This window comes from Natator depressus, chromosome 10 (assembly GCF_965152275.1).
Source record: "Natator depressus isolate rNatDep1 chromosome 10, rNatDep2.hap1, whole genome shotgun sequence".
In the NCBI taxonomy this organism is placed as follows: Eukaryota; Metazoa; Chordata; order Testudines; family Cheloniidae; genus Natator; species Natator depressus.
The window spans coordinates 21491455-21511690 of NC_134243.1; the positions used below are offsets into that span (position 1 = coordinate 21491455).

At 40.7% G+C, this 20236-nt stretch overlaps 1 long non-coding RNA gene across 1 annotated transcript in view; it reads right to left on the reverse strand.

The window, feature by feature from the left end:
• LOC141994917 (uncharacterized) overlaps positions 1–20236 on the reverse strand; it is a 266061-nt gene that overhangs the window by 117666 nt on the left and 128159 nt on the right. The window lies entirely within an intron of this gene.

Consider the following 20236-nt stretch of genomic DNA (forward strand, 5'->3'; position numbering starts at 1 on the left):
CAGAGGGTGCTCTGGAGGCTGGAAAAACTAAATCCCTAGATGACCAGCAGGAGGCACCGCAGGGGTGAGTCTTGCACTGTCACAAGGAGCCAAGTTAGAACCTCCCAGTGGGGAGAGGAAGAGGTGGGATCCTCACCTGGAGTTTCCCAAACCAGAAGAAAAGTTGGGATTCAGCTCAAATCTAGAGGGTAAAGGTTCTGAGTGGAAGGAGCAGCCATTATTTTAACCAATCCAATTACTATTTCCCTAGACAGGATATGTTGGATGGGTTTATGCCATCTGGATTAGGATACAGAGCATTCTTATAAAATTGTAAATAATGTGTGACATATTTTCAATGTGTATTTATTTTCTATTTCCTTTAATTTATAGCTGGATATTAAAATGGCAGACTCTCTAGAATGCTAATCATAAAGACTCTGCTGGTTTTCTGTACACCTTCACACTAAAAATTGGAGTGGCTATGAATTTGCAGACTATTTTGATGCTCCAGGAGAAGTCATAAAATGATTACAAAAGGCAAGAAGAAAAAGACATGGAGCTTGTTTTTTAAAACAAAGGCATAAAGTAGCAGTAGAAATTGGTAAAGTGTATTTTTAAGTGTCATAATTAATATGTATGTATCATTTTTGCATGGCATTTGATACACAAGTCAATTAGTTATACCCAGAAGAGTCCTGTTCCCCCCCCCCATAACTACCCCGCAAATGCTCTGACTTATCTCCTCTCTCTACCATGCCCCCACTACTTCTCTATGATCTATATTTCAACATTTGGATTGATCAAAGCTTGTTATAGGTGCTACCAGCCCTGCCTATTAAGGTTGCTTGATACTTCCCATTACAAGATCCTGTTCTCAGTTGCTTATAACTTTGCCAAACTTTAACCATTTGTGTTAATATTTTCCATGTCATGTGTTTGCCTCAAACTGATCTTTTTCCCAAGCTACAACAGTACAGCTGTTCCCAAGAACAAGGCTAGAGAAAAATATAGCCTTTTGAGATGCTCCCATGCTTTGGTACAGGGACTTGCAATTTGGCAGGGTGTGGCCTTTGCATCAGGGTCAAGGATATGCCTGTTGCTGTTCCTGTAAAAGTCCTCACCAATTTGGCCAAGTTATAAAGGTTCTGAAAAATCACAATTCACATATGCCCAGTAGAAATTTGCTAGAACTCTGCAGTTTAATTCCCCCGAGTCCATCTGTATTGGCCATCCTCTAACCCAGGGCTGAGCACAACCTTCCCTATGACTGAAGCTGTCAGCTGCTGTGGGCTGGGCATCAAAACTAAGAGCAGGAAATCCATCTCTCCTTTGCTTTCACTCAGGAGGACCCAGGTAGCATAGAGAAGAAAGATGCCTGACTCAAACAAAGACAGAACAAGAGCTGAACTGGAGGGAGTTGCTTGGGACAAGGATCCAGGAACAGCAAAACAGTATAGGAGACTAGGAAACAGAGTAGGAGGAGACTGAGATTAGATGAGGAGCCAGGGAGGAAGACTGGGACAAGGACGCTTCTATGGTTCACCCATCTCTAGACTCCATTCTCAGGCACAGCTTGATGAACCAGTACACATTGCCCTAAAGTAAGTCCAAGTATCAGCCACGGGGTTAAAGAAAAATAAATGTACAAAGGCTAACAAAAATAGCAAAATTCATCTGTTTTGCAGAATATTTTACTTCAGTGGAGTTATACAAACGATGAATTTCATAGAACTGGAAGGAACCTCAAGAGATCATCTAGTCCAGTCCCCTGCACTCATTGCAGGACTAAGTATTATCTAGACCATTCCTGACAGGTGTTTGTCTAAACTGTTCTTAAAAATCTCCAATGATGGAGATTCCACAACCTCCCTAGGCAATTTATCAGTGCTTAACCACCCTGACAGTTAGGAAGTTTTCCCTAATGTCCAATCTAAACCTCCCTTGCTGCAATTTAAGTCCATGGCTTCTTGTCTTATCCTCTGAGGTTAAGAAAAACTATTTTTCTTCCTCCTCCTTGTAACAACCTTTTACATAGTTGAAAACTTATGTCCCTTCTCAGTCTTCTCTTTTCCAGACTAAACAAACCCAATTTTTTTCAATCTTCCCTCATAGGTCATGTTTTCTAAACCTTTAATCATTTTTGTTGCTCTTCTCTGGACTCTCTCCAATTTGTTCACATCCTTCCTGAAATGTGGCACAATACTCCAGTTGAGGCCTAATCTGCGCAGAGTAGAATGAATTACTTATGTCTTGCTTACAACTCTCCTGCTAATACATCCCAGAAGGGTGTTAGCTTCTTTTGCAACAGTGTTACACTGACTCATATTTAGCTTGTGGTCCACTATGACTCCCAGATCCCTTTCCGCAGTACTCCTTCCTAGGCAGTCATTTCCCATTTGTATGTGTGCAACTGATTGTTCCTTCCTAAGTTGAATACTTTGCATTTTTCCTTATTGAATTCCATCCTATTTACTTCAGACCATTTCTCCAGTTTGTCCAGATCATTTTGAATTTTAATCCTATCCTCCAAAGCACTTGCAACCCCTCTGAGCTTGGTATCGTCTGCAAACTTTATAATTTTGTGTACTCTCTATGCTGTTATCTAAATCATTGATGAAGATATTGAACAGAACCAGACCCAGAACTGATCCCTGTGGGACCCCACTTGTTATGCCCTGCCAGCATGACTGTGAACCACTGATAACTACTCTGCAAACAGCGTTCCAACCAGTTTTGCACCCACCTTATAGTAGCTTCATCTAGGTTGCATTTCCCTAGTTTATAAGAAGGTCATGCAAGACCATATCAAAGGCTTTACTAAAGTCAAGATATACCATGTCTACCGCTTTCCCCATCAGCAAGGCTTGTTACCCTGTCAAAGAAAGCTATCAGGTTGGTTTGACACAATTTTGTTTTTGACAAATCCATGCTGACTGTTACTTATCACCTTACTATCATCTAGATATGTGCAAATTGATTGCTTAATTATTTGCTCCATTATCTTTCCAGGTACAGAAGTTAAGCTGACTGGTCTGTAATTCCCCGGGTTGTCCTTATTTTATAGATTGGCATTATATTTGCCCTTTTCTAGTCTTCTGGAATCTCTCCCGTCTTCCATGACTTTTCAAAGATAATTGCTAATGGCTCAGACATCTCCTCAGTCAGCGCCTTGAGTAGTCTAGGATGCATTTCATCAGGCCCTAGTGACTTAAAGACATCTAATTTGTCCAAGTAATTTGGCCCAATATGTTGACCTGTCATTAAGTGTTAAGACTTCAGAGTTTTCCTGACTCTCTGAGCTGAATATTGAATGGCCAATATTTGACAGAAAAGGCAAACCTTGTGGCCCAAAAGCAATTAGACACAGCACTGTTTGCATTCTCTGTGCACTGGGAAGGGATTTTTTTATTCTATTAATCATTCACAACTTGATGGAGTAATTCCACAAAGACAGAAGTCTCAATATAAAAAACTGTAGAGAGATTTGCTTTGTTTTTGTTGATTTGAAAGTTTAGGCTCTTTGAGAACAGAGAAAGATGCATGTTATGTATGTCAACTAAAAAACACAATTATCCAGATTAATTGTCAAGTATCAGAAGGGTAGCCATGTTAGTCTGGGTCTGTAAAAGCAGCAAAGAGTCCTGTGGCACCTTATAGACTAACAGACGTATCGGAGCATAAGCTTTCGTTGGTGAATACCCACTTCATCGGATGCATGTAGTGGAAAAATCCTGCCTCTGAAACTTTAGGTGATATCCCAGTACCTGAATCTAAAACTGGAAGAATCAGGGTGGGGGGAAATCACAAAGCTGAAGACAATTGAGCCCAATTAGCTGGGAGAAAATTTATCACAAAAATGTGAATGATAATTGGAAACTGTTTAAGAACACCTTACTAGATGCCCCAAAAACCACAATCAAGGAAGAAGGCCATACTGGTTAAAGAAAAAGCCCTGGTTTAGAGGGGAAGTGAAAGCAGCTATAAAATTTATATATAACAAAAGGAAGAAAGGGGAAGCTGATAGCAATTAATATAAAACAGAAGCTAGGAATTGTAAACAATTGATAAGGGAAGTAATGAGACACAGAAATGTCCAGTGAGTTAAGGACAATAAAGTTTTTTAGGTATATTAAGAACAAAAATAATCCTCACTGTAGTATTGGTCCATTATTAGATGCAAATGGCAGACTTTTCAAGAATGCAGAAAAGGTAGACCTGTTCAATACATATTTCTATTCTGCATTTGGTAAATAAACAGATGTAGTCATATAATATGCTCATAACACACTTTCCATTCCACTGGTATTTCAAGAGGATGTTAAGCAGGAACTAGTAAAGTTAGCCTATTTAAATCAGCAGGTCCAGCTAACTTGCATCCAAGAGTTTTAAAAGAGGAGGCTAAGGAGTTCACTGGACCATTAATGTTGATTTTCAATAAGTCATGGGACACCAGGGAAGCTCCAGAAGACTGGGAGAAAGCTAATGTTGTACCAGGATTTAAAAAGAGTACATGTAATGACCCAGGTAATTATATATCTATCAGTCCAACATCAGTTCTGGGCAAGATAATGGAGCAGGTAGTACAGGACCCAATAAAGAATTAAAGGAGAGCAATACAATTAATGCCACTCAAAATGGGCTTATGGGAAATAGATCCTGTCAAACTAACTTATCTTTTTTTCTTGATGAGATTAGAAGTTTGGATGATAAATAGAATAGTGTTGATGTAACATATTTGGACTTCTGTAAGGCATTTGACTTGGCACCAGATGATATTTTGATTAAAAAAAACTAGAATGATATAACATTAATATGGTGCATATTAAATGGATTAAAAGCTGGCTAGCTGATAAGTCTCCAAATGTAACTGTAAATGTGGAGTCGTCATTAAGCAGGTGTGTTCCAATTAGGGTCCCACAGCGATCAGTTTTTGGATCTGCTATATTTAACATTTTTAATCCATCACCTGGAAGAAAAAATATAATCATCACTGATAACGTTTGACAATGACACAAAAATTGGGGAAAGGGTAAACAATGAAGAGGGTAGATACAGATAGAGTGATGTGGATCACTTGGTAAGGTGGGCACAAGCAAACAATATGTGTTTTATTATGGCTAAATGTAAGTATATACATCTATGAACAAAGAACATAGGCCCTACTTACGGATGGAGGATTTGGGGCTTGTGGTGGATAATCAGACAAATATGAGCTCCCCAGACAAGGCTGTGGTCAAAGGGGCTATTGCAATCCTTCGATGCATAAACAGGGGAATCTCATGTAAGTTATTTTATCTCTGTATTTGGCACTGGTACGACTGCTGTTTGAATACCTTGTACAGTTCTAACATCAACAATTCAAGAAGGATGTTGGTAATTTGGAGAGGATTCGGAGAAGACCCATGAGAATAATTAAACAAAACTAGTCTTACAATTTCAGACTCAAGGAGTTCAATCTATTTAGCTTAACAAAGAAGGTTAAGAGGCAACTTGATTACAGTCCATAAATACCTACATGGGGAACAAATATTTGATAATGGGCTCTCCAATCTAGCAGTGAACCATGTAACATGATCCAATGGCTGGAAGCTGAAGCCAGGCAAATTCAGACCAGAAATAAGGCTTAATTTTTTATTTTTATTTATTTTTTTTAAACAGGGAGGGTGATTAACCACTGGAACAAGTTACCAAAAGGCTTGGTGGATTCTCCATCACTGGCCATTTTTAAGTCAAGATTGGATCCTTTTTCTAAAAGATTCACTCTAAGAATTATTTTGGGGATGTTCTCTGGCCTGTTATAGAGGAGGTCAGACAAGATGACCACAATAGTCCCTTCTGGCTTTGGAATCTATGAATCCATGAAAATGTGCTGATGACCATTTGCATGCACCCTGCAATATGCTGGCTGACATTCTGGTAAACAATTGACATCAATATGTAAACTACTGCTGCTCTATCTGCAGTATGTGGCACATGGTAGTTACTCAGTGTATAACACAAAGGAAAGCTATTAGAGAGAACTCACATAACAGAGCTAGGAATGGTACAATAAAAAGGGTGCCTTCTAGCACTGCTTACATGATTTCCTGATTATTAGCAAGAATATTCCATATGAGATTGGATGACATGACTGAAACATTCCCTGAACCCAAAGCTGTGAAGCTTTCTGTTCTTCCTTCACAGACTCAGTTAAAAAGGACATATTGTTCTGCACTCTCCCTTTATCTCCCCTTCTTTGCTATTCATGGCTTTTTTAAAATATTTTTCCTCCTTCATGTTCTATTGATGATGCTTACTTGGTTCACTCCTAAGTGGTTTCTGGGTAAGTTCCTTGGCTGTTCAATGTCTAACCTGCGTGCTTTTCTGGGCAAGAGAATAGGAGGAAGGATTGTTGCAGGAGGGGAGTCAGGCAGCCCAGTTCTTCAGAAGGATTTTGATGTAATGCTTTTCATTCTTGGGCCATTGCTAGCTGGGAGCATTATGGTCCTGCTGTGAGATTCATATCTGTAAAGATGCAATATATGTTTTGTAACTTTACTGTTGCCTAACATCTGAACAACTCAGCAGCAGTAAAGAGGTTTTGCATTCCCAGAGAGAATCCTTAGTCCTAGCTGCAGTCTAACTCCTAAAAACCTACCAAAAAGTGTTGATCCACTGCCTGTTTATGCCAATATATAGACTTCTCCCAGTCATTAGCTTCAATGATTACAGTATGAAATCATATCTTTTAAATGTGTGAGAGGAGGAAGAACACTATGGGAGCAGAATAATTAGGTTAATCAATTTTAGACTGCAGCAAAAATCATGCAGGATCAAGCCATAGACATACAGATTATGTCAATAAATTGCACTATATTATATATTCTATATAATATGTGCAATATAATACACAAATTTAAAATACCTTAATGGGGGGCCAGCTCCCTTTCACATATTTAACTCGCATAAAAACTCAGGGCTTCGCTTTTCAGCCATGATCTCAATTAGGCCTGCTCTAATTATTCATTGCAAATAAATTTTACAATTAATATAGCTTTGGCTTCTTTTCATAAAGCATTTCCATACCAATCCTGATTTCTACTAATGTATTGGTTATTCATAAGTGTCTTCTGAATAGTTCTTGCACACAAATTTCAGCCTACAGCTTGCTCATGAACTTTCACTTTGTTCATAATTCCTGGTGTCTGATTGGTTACTTAAATCACATAGTACTGGTTCCACTATTAATTGATAGAAATATTTTTAAAACTGAAAGATGGAAAATAATGAATAGCACACTTTGTTTATCCAAAATTTGTACTAGAATCATTCACACTAAATTAAATGTAGGGTTTGCATAAATATTTGTATTCAATGAAATTACAAATACTTACCCAATAGTAACTCTGGTTCTTTGCAATGTTGTGGTCAGTGAGTTCTTGTTGTCCCTCATTTATAGGAAGGGGTGATTCTGGCTGGCAGTTGTCAAAATATCCAACACTTTGAGAATTTTCCAATATTTCTATCTCTAGCATTTCTGCAATTCTGATAAGGAGCTCCTGGAATGAACTGAAATCATCTGGTATCAACACCATTTCATCAGATGGTGATGATGAGAGGTCTTTTGGTGGTGAAGCCGGATGCTGGTGTTGCTCAGCCCCCAAATCCGGTTTTCTTGGTGGCCCTCTGCCTGGCACAGTTGATCTGGCCAGAAAACCTAAGGGGAAAGTGGTCTTGAATGTAGAGACCGGCTCCAAGAGGTCTGAGATGGTGGATGCAGTAAGGCCATGTCTGGCTTGTCTGATATAGTAAGTCCAATGCCATTCCTATTGAGATGATGGTTGGGTCCTGTAGGAAGAGTAAGGAGGCCTCTTCATGACATCAATCATAGAGGAGAGGGTTTTCTGTTCAAGGACAGCAAGAACGTATACCCGATAATGGAGAGGAGGGATAAACCACTTGTATGGGCAGAGCTAAGGACTACAGCTCTCAGTACCAGGATCTGTATTGGTACCAGCAGGTGCTTTGGTGCCAATGGCTGTCTCAGTTTTCTGAGGTGAATCATCTGCAATAGGCCCTGATATTGAAGGGGGCACTGCCAGATCTAGGCTCAGTGTTGGAAAAGTCCACCCAAGTGTATTATGTTTCTCCTTATCTCCAGCCCTTGGCAATGTGCAGGACTTGGTAGATTTGCCTCCAGAAGCTTTACATAGTTTGTCCTTGTGGGAAGACACTAAGGACTGATTTTTAAAGGTAATTAGGCTTTGCTGTGCTCAGCATCACAATGCCTAAGTCTCATTTTCAAAATGGATTTAAGCATTAAAGCCCCATCAACAGTCTATGGGATTTAAAATTTGAGCCTAAACTTTGCCTGGAGTTTCTGCGTCTGTCCGGAGTGGCCCCTCAGTGTCCTATTTTGGTACTGGAAGGATCAGCATTTGTAATGCGAATGGATTTGGCTTCGGCTTCGGCAATGGTGTTAATGCCAGGTCCTTTCTTGGTGCCGTCTTCTCCAAGATGGTCTTTGGGGTTGCTTGCCTGCTAGACAGGGCTTTGGATGAAGTCCGTCTGTCTGTCTGGTGCTCGTCTCCTCAGGATTTGAAGGAACATTCATAGATTGCTCCAAAAGAAGACTCTTCAACCAGGTGTCACATGACTGACTTGTTCTTGCAGAGAAATATATGCATACCCAACATCTACTCTGTATACAGGCCTCTTCTAAGCAGAAGAGGCACCTGCTGTGCAATGTTCCCCTAATTTTTGACAGGCCGTGTGCGCAAAAAATTGCTTCTGTGTAAATTTTTGTGCGCGCAGTGTTTTGCCGTGTGTGAAGGGTTTAGGATCTGTGTGCGCGCGCACACATGCACATCTTAGAGGGAACAGAAAGAGCCCATCACAGGATGAGCACAGTTTGAAGCCTGCTGGTTTTGAATCCACCATGTTGAGAAGCCACATACAGGGAGGTCTGACTGTGTAACATTCAGTTCAGACAGGTAAAGGATGCTCACAGCAGGTGTAGATCAAAAGAATTCTGAAGACTTGAGTTTTGAGAGATTTAACCGTAGCTAAGAACTATTGGGTTGGACACTTGACAAGTTCTATCTCACTGTCACAGTTGGCAAGAGAACGGAGGAAGGGTCCTGGCCCCCCTGCCTGTTAAGTCCTTGTATGGGAGCATGAGGCAGCACAGGGTGCATGCACAGCGCGGAGAGACGCTGCTGTTCAAAAGAAGAGTCTGATCTAATGCACATGAGACATGTGTGCATCTTCAGTGGGACCCACAAAGATAGATACTCAAAGAGCATTAACATCTCACCCCACAAGTGACAGGGGGGTGAACTCAGCATATTTATTCACAAAAATATTCCCAAATCACTCTTTATATTCAACCTCCTCTGCTCACAAAAATGTTCTTTATTATGCAAAGCATTATTGTTTTATATTAAAGCATTATTGTTTACACTAAAGAAACCTCCTGCAATCAGTTACATAAAAAGTAACATTGTTTTGTGGCACTAGTCTCTTATAAAGCTACCTTTAAAAAAGGATTCAGCTAAATAAATCTATTTCTATGACGCATACCAGAATAATGGCACTTATTAATGATATATGAATTCAACCAAAACATTTTCCCAACAAGTGGGAGAGTTAAGCACATTCAAGTTGAACCCATTTAATGAAATCTATTTCAACACATTCGGTGAACCAAATCCTGTGCAAGCCAGTACACAGATGGAAAGGAGAGGTGCTACCCTATGTATCCTCTACCACAAAGCTTTATCAACTAAAGTAGGATTCCCTCAGGTGGATGTTCTCTGGATGTATTTGCTTATCCTCTGAATAGGTAGTTATATGTCCCAAGGTAGTTATTCTATACTTATCACATGCTGCAAGCCACTGAGCCTTCTGTTACAGACAACCCTTTAGAATGGGGCTTGTGGATCTGGAGAGAACCTGCAATGCTACTAGAACGTGGGGAGAAGAGGCTCCCTATTCACTTTATCCCCCAGCTCCTGGAGGACTGAGCCCTGTGTATTTCTATTACACCAGACAAAATAAGCATGAAGTAATCAATCCCTTGGTTACTTTAGGGATACATGAATATTTTCTAATTAAAAGTATCAGTTGCTCTATTGTAACTTAGTTCTGACAGGTACATTAAGTATACTATAATGACATGTTGTGCAATTATGACATGGAACCTAAACAAAAGAGCTTGTGTAGATTTTTATGCTGTGTATTGTAGAACACACTTGCATAGAAAAAAGCAGGAGTGCCCTCAGTGCATTCTTACCAGATTACATTGAGAAATGGAGTGACAAAAAGATAATGATGTGTAGCTGCTGAGCTAAAGAGCAGTGGAGCAAGTACCTTTTCCAAGTCACAGGCTTTAAGTTCTTAACACACAGGAAGCTTCTTGTGGTGGGCTATTTGTTTGTTTTTTGCATGTTACATATCTGCAATGAAAATTAACTGCAAGAAAAGGGGCCAGGACACCCAATACCAAAAGCATGGAATGGGGAAAGATGAGTGGAACAGGGAGAAGATATGTTTATGCTCTTATGTCCTTGCTCCTTACCCAAAAAGTTAGGGCTGTTGTCTTATTTCACGGAGCTGACAGTGTTTTCTGACCATTTGATATTCAAGCTCTTCTTCACAAACTCTATTCAAGCTACTTTTAGGCTGATTTTTGTTCGTGGTGTCCTCAATTATTATTCTCTGCATTTTTTTCTTTTAATTTATTTTCTGTACACACGATTTTCTTGCCTTCCCTCAGCTTGATATTGGATTTTCCCTCAAGTGAACATCCACCTGATCCCCCATATTCCCCTTTGCATATCATTTACTTGTAATAACCAACAGCAATTAAACTGGACCGCAAATCAGCTGTAATAATCAGAATTTGATGTAAGTTTCAAATAAATGTGGGTATATAATTTGTGTCACAGTAGGAATCCAAATTATACCACTTCATCGTGGCTCCAAGAAGTATCCTACAAAAGTTAAAAATGAGTGTCCAGAATGGATGCTCTGGGAACAATGCATTGCAATTCCAGCAAGAGTACTAACAAAATGAGACCTCTGGCTTAAACAAACAACTACCAATGTCGCTCAGTAATAATCTAACCAAGGGGGAACCTTCTCTGACTACATTTCTTAACCTTCTATTTATAGAGTTTTAAGGATAAGGGCTTTTTAAAGACTATTATAACATAGGATTCCTTTGTGGTTTGTTTTTCTAGCAAAGGTTTCGCAGTTAATTGGGAGACTAGTTCAATAAGAAATCAGTGAAATGTGTTCAGTTAATTTTTTTAGTTCATTTTCAATAATATATCAAGGTACATATAATAAATACAATACCCAATTATAAGGGTCAAGAAAACACAGAGGAAGAAATAAAGATGCCATCACTGCAAACATGGTATTCTGAAGGAAGCCAGTGTTTGGCAATGGCTTATTCAATAGATCAGGGGATCTCAACTTTATTTGATAGGCCTCCCTTTGAAAATATTTCAGGCTCTGATGACTGACCCCCCCCCGCCCCACCCTCCCACACACACACGTGATAGCAAATTACAGTACATACTTCATTTAGTTGTCCTATGAGTATGTAATCATTATTCCTGCAGTCAAAGATGCTAAAGCCTTTCAAAAAGTATAAAGCAACAGTTTTCAGGAATAAATAGGTGGATATTTAAGAAACATGCTTTCAGAAAAAAAAAATAAACAACAGTATACACTTTGGGGAGATGGAAGCCTTTTCCAGTGATTATGGCAATAATCATAACATTATCCAAGAATTGTGGCTTTATATACAACTATATACAAACAAGTATCTGGACACTTAATGCTGTTTTGAAGCACACAATTTTTCCAATTGCAGCTCCAGGGAACTGAAGCAGACCCTTACATCATCTTCCACATTCAGTTTTGCCCGGTATTTATTCTTTAAGTACGTCGAAGCTGAGAAACCAGATTCACATAAGTAAGTGATTGTGAATGAGAGAAGCACTTTACTTGCTGCAGTTGAGATTTGAGGATACTCTGCTTCAAGGGAAAACCAGAAGTGAGCCAGAGGCTGGGATTGGAATCACTGCTTCAGAATGGAATCACACAAGATGTCAATCAATTCCTTTGAGCTCTCAAGGTGAGATTTGAATTTGGAGACAACTGGCAGTCAAATGGGTTTCTTATCTATTTAGGTCACAATCAGCAAAATATTTCAAAAACTGGGCTCAGTGTGTAGAGAGATGTTCAGCTACATGTTCTTTCATAACCCCAACAATGACCTCATTGGATGACAGGTTTCAGAGTAGCAGCCGTGTTAGTCTGTATTTGCAAAAAGAAAAGGAGGACTTGTGGAACCTTAGAGACAAACAAATTTATTTGAGCATAAGCTTTCATGAGCTACAGCTCACTTCATCGGATGCATTCAGTGGAAAATACAGTGGGGAGATTTATATACATAGAGAACATGAAACAATGGGTGTTACCATACACACTGTAAAGAGAAAAGGAGTACTTGTGGCACTTTAGAGACTAACCAATTTATTTGAGCATAAGCTTTCGTGAGCTACAGCTCACTTCATCACTTCATAAGCTGTAGCTCACGAAAGTTTATGCTCAAATAAATTGGTTAGTCTCTAAGGTGCCACAAGTACTCCTTTTCTTTTTGCGAATACAGACTAACATGGCTGCTACTCTGAAAACTGTAAAGAGAGTGATCACTTAAGGTGAGCTATTACCAGCAGGAGAGTGGGGGGGTGGAACCTTTTGTAGTGATAATCAAGTTGGGCCATTTCCAGCAGTTGACAAGGACGTCTGAGGAACAGTGGGGGGGGGGGATAAACATGGGGAAATAGTTTTACTTTGTGTAATGACACATCCACTCCCAGTCTCTATTCAAGCCTAAGTTAATTGTTTCCAATTTGCAAATTAATTCCAATTCAGCAGTCTCTCATTGGAGTCTGTTTTTGAAGTTTTTTTGTTGAAGAATTGCCACTTTTAGGTCTGTAATCGAGTGACCAGAGAGACTGAAGTGTTCTCCGACTGGTTTTTGAATGTTATAATTCCTGATGTCTGATTTGTGTCCATTTATTCTTTTACATAGAGACTGTCCGGTTTGGCCAATGTACATGGCAGAGGGGCATTGCTGGCACATGATGGCATATATCACATTGGTAGATGTGCAGGTGAATGAGCCTCTGATGGTGTGGCTGATGTGATTAGGCCCTATGATGGTGTCCCCTGAATAGATATGTGGACACAGTTGGCAACGGGCTTTGTTGCAAGGATAAGTTCCTGGGTTAGTGGTTCTGTTGTGTGGTGTGTGGTTGCTGGTGAGTATTTGCTTCAGGTTGGGGGGCTGTCTGTCTCCCAAGATCTGTGAGAGTGATGGGTCGTCCTTCAGGATAGGTTGGAGATCCTTGATGATGCGTTGGAGAGGTTTTAGTTGGGGGCTGAAGGTGATGAGATTGGTGATGATCATTGGATGAGATTTCCAGGAGATTGTTCAGCATTGAAAACATTTGAATTTTTTATCGACTTGTGACTTCCAAAGATCCATTTTTTTTAGTAAAGGCATTAATTTTGCCATTGAGTTTGAGAATGTTTGTTTCTTTTCCTTATAGTGACTCATTCAATGAATTTAAACAATCAAAAATATCTGCTCGATATGCAAGTGCTGCAACCAGTTGATGTCACTTAAATGCTTCTCCAGGGTAGAATCCACTTCAGTCAGAAACAATGAACCTCAAATCTTAGCTCAAACAAACGGGTTATAACTCTTCCCCATGACAGCCAGCGAACCTCTCTGTGCAGTAATAAGTGCTGGTGCCCCGATCCCATTTCTCCACAGAGACTTGTAAAAAGTCAGGAATTCAGCAGCTTTGCTTTAATAAAATTAATGATTGCTACAGCTTGACTCAAAATTCAATAGGGATCCATGTTCCTACCAGCAAGAGCCTCCCTGTGAATCATGCAGTGTGTCCACTGGACTTCTGGGGCCACTTCTTTCAGTCTGTTGACAAGCCTGCTCTTGGTACTAGACACAGCTTTTGTGGCATCAGTGCAGATCCCTACATAGCTGTTCCAGTTAATGTGTTCCCCTGCTCTAAAGACGTCAAGGAGCTTAAATATTTCCACTCCCATAGTATATGTCGGCAGTGCCTAGCAGAAAAGAGAGACTTCTTTTACTGTGTTTTCCCAAATGTAACAAATATAGACCAGTAACTGTGCTCCCCTGAAACATCGGTGTATTCATCAATCTGTTAGGAAAAGAACTTGCTCTTTTTAATTATTTCCACCACTTGCTCTTGTACATCATTGGACATATCGTCAATACAACAACTCACAGTATCATTTGATAGTGGAATAGAGCTCAGCTGACTGCTAGCATCTTTGCCAATCATAATCTCACACATTTGTTTAGCTGCGGGAAGAATAAGAGATTCAGCTATGGATTTTTTGAGACTTTTTTGCCCTAGCAATTAAAAGCAAAACAGCATAAGACACCTCCAGAGTTTTGGCTGTCACAGTTCCTGATTTACATATAACAGTTTTTTGTTGCTCAAGTTCATGAATTTTTCTTTCATAAAATTCCACAGACTTCTCCACATATGTAGGGTGTTTTGTTTGTAAATGTCACTGGAGTTTATTTGGTTTTAGGCTGTTGTTGGCCAAAACTTCACAAAACACACTGGAGACTTAGATTGTCTTCTGAGCCAGCATAAGTAAATCTAAATGCCAAATAAGAACTTCAGTATTTTCTGTTTTTTCGGTTTTTATTACTGCACTTATGACTCCTGGTACCACCATCTATGTTGGTTTCAGCTCCCCTCGTAGTGCCACATTCGACAAAATGACCCATTGATTTTACAGAATTAATTTATTTCAGAAATTACAGTGCTGTATATTTTTTATTTTGGCTATCTATTTTTTTCCCACTGTTAGAGTGGGGTGGGCCATCTTCAAAAATATGCTACAAAAGTGGTATGTCAGGTTCCATGACAACAATGCTGACGCTTAGGGAAGTGACACAATCTCCTTTTTAGCAGACCAGGAAAAAACAGCAGCAGAAGGGTGGGTCTTCTAGGAGAGTTAAGTAGCTATACAGTAAAACACAGCAGGAGGTCTGGCTTCAGATTTCATCAGTTGCTATTAAGGGTTAACTATTTAAGTGCTGTAATGTAATACAAAGGAACTAAAGCAGCAGTTCTCAAACTGTGGGTTGGGACACCAAAGTGGGTCATAAGCCCGTTTTAATGGGGTCACCAGGGCTGTTTAAACTTGCTGTGGCCCGTGGCTGAAGCCGAAGCCATAGCCCAAGGGCTTCAGCTTCGCCATGGGTGGCAGGGCTCAGGTACAGGCCCCCTGCCCAGGGTGGCAAGGCTGGGGCCTTGGCCCCCCCACCTGGGGCGGTGGGACTGGGGCAGGCTCAGGCTTCGCTCCCCCTCCTGGAGTCGTGTAGTAATTTTTATTGTCAGAAGGGGGTCATGGTGCAATGAAGTTTGAGAACCCCTGATCCAAAGGTTATTGCAATATTTTTCTGATCTCGTGCCCCCCCCCACACACACACACATAATGTCCTTACGACCCCCTTTTGGATTGGGACCCCTAGTTTGAGAAGTGCTGCAATACACTGTGGTAGAGGAGTGGGGGGTCAGATCACATGGTTTGTTTCTGCTCCTTGGATATGACTAACTCTAAGAATGTGTTTTTCAGTATAAATATTCAAATTTATTACTTCAAACTTAATTTTTCATGAATAAGTTTGAATAGTCTACTTAAAGACAGTTTCCACAAATATTCCTGCCAATAAACTGTGTTCGAATATTAAAGGAAAGCAAACACAAAAGGTGAGCAGACACATGAAGCAAATTCAATTAAATGATGAAAAATATTCTCTAATCCTGAATAAAGTCTTCTATAAACTGCTGCCTACACCCAAAAGTGTTTGGGCCAGCAGATGGATCCAATATGTTTCAATAATGTATGGAATCTGGTATATCCCTTTAAGGATTATTCCTTTACACCATAATAAGCCAATATGTCATTTTGTTGAACCACATTATTAGCCAGTGCACATTTTCTCTAAAATTATAATTTGTATTTAACACCAACACATATTGGCATGTGGAATCACAGGAATTGTTTGCATTTTCCTTATAGGGTTAAACCCTGATGTGAATGTTTACATGGTGCCTGCCTTTGTCATCTGTTCTGGGAATAAAGAGAAAACAGTTATATTGATAAGACGATTTTTCTTGCACATTACAATCTCAAGCCTTGCTCCAGAGATACCGATCATTTGTCTTCTGCAAATAACTCAGATCCTCAGAGTCCTCTGTTTGGTTTGGGAGAAAATGTTAGTTCACAGCTTGTCCTCAAGCACCTCTTTATAATAGCAATGAAAAGACAACTTAATAAAGCCTTGCATGCTGGGCTTGTGCATTATGAACTGAATTTATGAACATTGCAGTCATAATATCTTGAAATCACAGCCTTTCCATCTGTATTTCAGTTAACAGTTTGCATGTGGTATATAAGCAAATTCACAGACTATAATACAAATATATCAGTTCAGTAAAAAGTAATGACCATAAAAACAGATTTATAGATTTCAGTAATGATAACTGTTCATGTGTAGGAGGAATTCCAATCAGATAGTCTTTTACCTTCCTAGAAGAAATCATTTTATTGTCCAACTCACCTAGCTCTGACTATGGACTAATTAGGATAGCATTTGCATACAACAGAAAATCCTCAGTGTGCTTCACAAGTTGATTGCTCAAAACTAAGCAGTCAAATGTTACTATTCCATTAATGTGGAATTTTTGTACATCACTTTCTTTAACAAGTCACTGATTTGAATATCAAGTTTTCTCCACTACTCTGCCACCTTCAACAAACAAATGTGATGGGCTATGCTACTGTCTTATGTGCAAATTGTGAGTTGGAGAGCTATCTTATGTAAGTAGGCTGAACTGTCCCCATTTTAAAGTAAACTCTACATCTTCTTTTTCTCTTTGTTCTTAGAATTGTTATATTTGGTAACACAAGATAATGGGCAAAAATCTGATCTCCGTTACGCTCATGTAAATCTGGAGAACTACAAAGAAGCCAGTGAAGTTACACCAGATTTACATGGCTGTAACTGTGACCAGAACTTACCCATGTCCACTCAGTTGACTGAAACTAGAAATGTCTCTTTAGGTTTTTGCCTCATTGAGAAAGAGACAGGCACTCAATGTTATTCTTTGTATAATGCAGTTGGAAGCATTTTAGCTTCTTCGCTTTTATAAAAAGTGAGCATCAACTGGATTAAGTAGCAAGATACTGTATGCAGGCCATGGACAGACTGGGGCGATTCATAGATATTTAGGTCAGAAGGGACCATTATGATCATCTAGTCTGACCTCCTGCACAAAACAGGCCACAGAATTTCACCCACCACTCCTGCGAAAAACCTCTCACCTATGTCTGAGCTATTGAAGTCCTCAAATTGTGGTTTAAAGACTTCAAGGAGCAGCGAATCCTCCAGCAAGTGACCTGTGCCCCATGCTACAGAGGAAGGCGAAAAACCTCCAGGGCCTCTTCCAATCTGCCCTGGAGGAAAATTCCTTCCCGACCCCAAATATGGCGACCAGCCAAACCCCGAGCATATGGGCAAGGCTCACTAGCCAGACACTACAGAAAATTCTTTCCTGGGTAACTCAGATCCCACCCCATCTAACATCCCATCACAGGCCACTGGGCCTATTTACTATGAATATTTAATTACCAAAACCATGTTATCCCATCATACCATCTCCTCCATAAACTTATCGAGTTTAATCTTAAAGCCAGATAGATCTTTTGCCCCAACTGCTTCCCTTGGAAGGCTATTCCAAAACTTCACTCCTCTGATGGTTAGAAACCTTCATCTAATTTCAAGTCTAAACTTCCCAATGACCAGTTTATATCCATTTGTTCTTGTGTCCACATTGGTACTGAGCTTAAATAATTCCTCTCCCTCTCCGGTATTTATCCCTCTGATATATTTATAGAGAGCAATCATATCTCCCCTCAACCTTCTTTTAGTTAGGCTAAACAAGCCAAGCTCGAGTCTCCTTTCATAAGACAAGTTTTTCATTCCTCGGATCATCCTAATAGCCCTTCTCTGTACGCATTGCTTCCTGGGTATGATTCATCTTTCATTTACATTAGTATATAACTCTGCTGACTTCAACTTAATTACTCTAGATTCTCACTGCTGTATGCAAGGGGAGAGTCAGGTCTCATGCATAATAGTTGCATTACTAGGAATTCTTTGCTGTATTTTGCTCTTCAGTATGTGATTGAGACCTACTGCATATACACAGTATTGCCATCCCCACCCATTCATAAATCATTAGTCAGGCCCTCAAACAGCATGAGACTGATTTTAAAGAAAACCCCCACAAGATTTTAAAAATATGATATATTAATATATGGGGGCCAAGGGGCTGTAAACTGAGCCCCACCACACAGGGCTGAAGCAGAAGCTTGAGACCCGTCACCCAGGACTGAAGACCTGGGGCTTCAGCTTCAGCACTGGGCGGAGGAGCTCAGACTTTGGCTTCAGTTCTGGGCCCCAGCAAGTCTAATGCCAGTCCTGGTGACACCATAAAAATGGGGTCGCTACCCACTTTGGGGTCCTGACCCACAGTTTGAGAACCATAGATTATGCAGTTTTCCTCAGTGTTTTCAGCATTAGCTGTAGCTGGTCAGTAGGCTCTCCAAGTAAGGCAATATCATCTCCATACTCAAGATCCTCTCAAGATGGATCTTGAAATTTCAAACCTCATCGTCTGTCCTCAGTGAGCTTTATCATCAGATGTTCTAACAGACTATTAAATAATGTAAGTGAGAGAATGCATCTCCGGCATACCCCTGATTCTACCAAAAACCAGCGTGTAATACAGTTGTTGACGCTTGCACCGCTGAATGTATCAAGGTGTAGTTCCTCTACTAGGAACACTAAGTCCTCAGGCAACCCATACTGGTATAGCAGTATCTACAGTGCTGATCAATACACTGAGTCAAAAGCAGCTGCAAAAGTGGCCCTGCAGTTTTCCTCTATAGGAACCACCCATTCTGGCTCTCGCCCACTGGGTCTAATCCTTAGATAGCTGTCTCCTCCCAAGTGCCATCAAATGGACTAACTGGGCTGTCAGAATCCCTGTTTACAATTTATTTCAGTGTAAGGTATACGCCCCATCACAATCCTCTTATTAAGTCACACTCTTCACCATATAACTTGAAAATACACGCACAAGTGGCATCCCTTATGGTCTTTGCTGTAGCAGACCCTGGAGCAATAAGTTCAGTTGTTGGTTGTCTGTAATTACAGCTTGACCCATAATTGTCAGCAACCCAATACATCCCGAAGTATTCTCCCTTAAGTTCACAAACATTATAAATGACACCACATGCCCCAATCATATGATCAAACATATGGCATTAAACACTTCAGTCTAAACAAGTCAGTAAGGCGCACCCTCTGGCCTTTAGTTGGCCAAAGGCATATTCCACCACCATTCTGTACTTGCTCAGCATGTAGCTAAACTGCTTCTTGTCTTGGTGGAGCACATCAGGATAAGGCTTCATTCACCAGGGCAGCAGAAGGTACCCTGAGTCGCATAAAATCACAGTTGACACAGACACTCCATTGATGATGTGCAAAAGTTCTGGGCCTACTGCAAGTCATCCCATGTTTCAATAGGGTTGCCAACTTTATACTTGCACAAAACCGAAGACCCTTGCTCTGCCCCCTGCCCCGCCCCTTCTTCAAGGCCCCACTCCTGCTCATTCCATCCCCCCCTCCGTCTGTCACTCGCTCTCCCCACCCTCACTCACTCACTAATTTTTACTGGGCTGGCTCAGGGGTTGAGGTGCAGGAGGAGGTGCAGGCTCCAGCTGGAGGTGCAGGCTCCGGGGTGGGGCTGAGTATGAGGAGTTTGGGGTGCAGGAGTGGGCTCTGGGCTGGGGATGAGGGGTTTCGGGTGCAGGGGAGGCTCTGGGCTGCAGCAGAGGGTTGGATGTGGGAGGGTGTGAGAGCTCTGGCTGGGTCTGTTGGGATTCTGGAAGTGGGTGGGCTTCTGCCCACCCACTGCTAAAGGACCTCCCCCAGCCTAAGGGTAGGATCCACAAGGTCTGGGATCTCAATTAATTACAAGGGACAACTAAAGATATAACAGGGACAGGAGTGTGATCACAGGGCTAAACGAAGGGAACTGGGGGTGTGGGCTCTGGG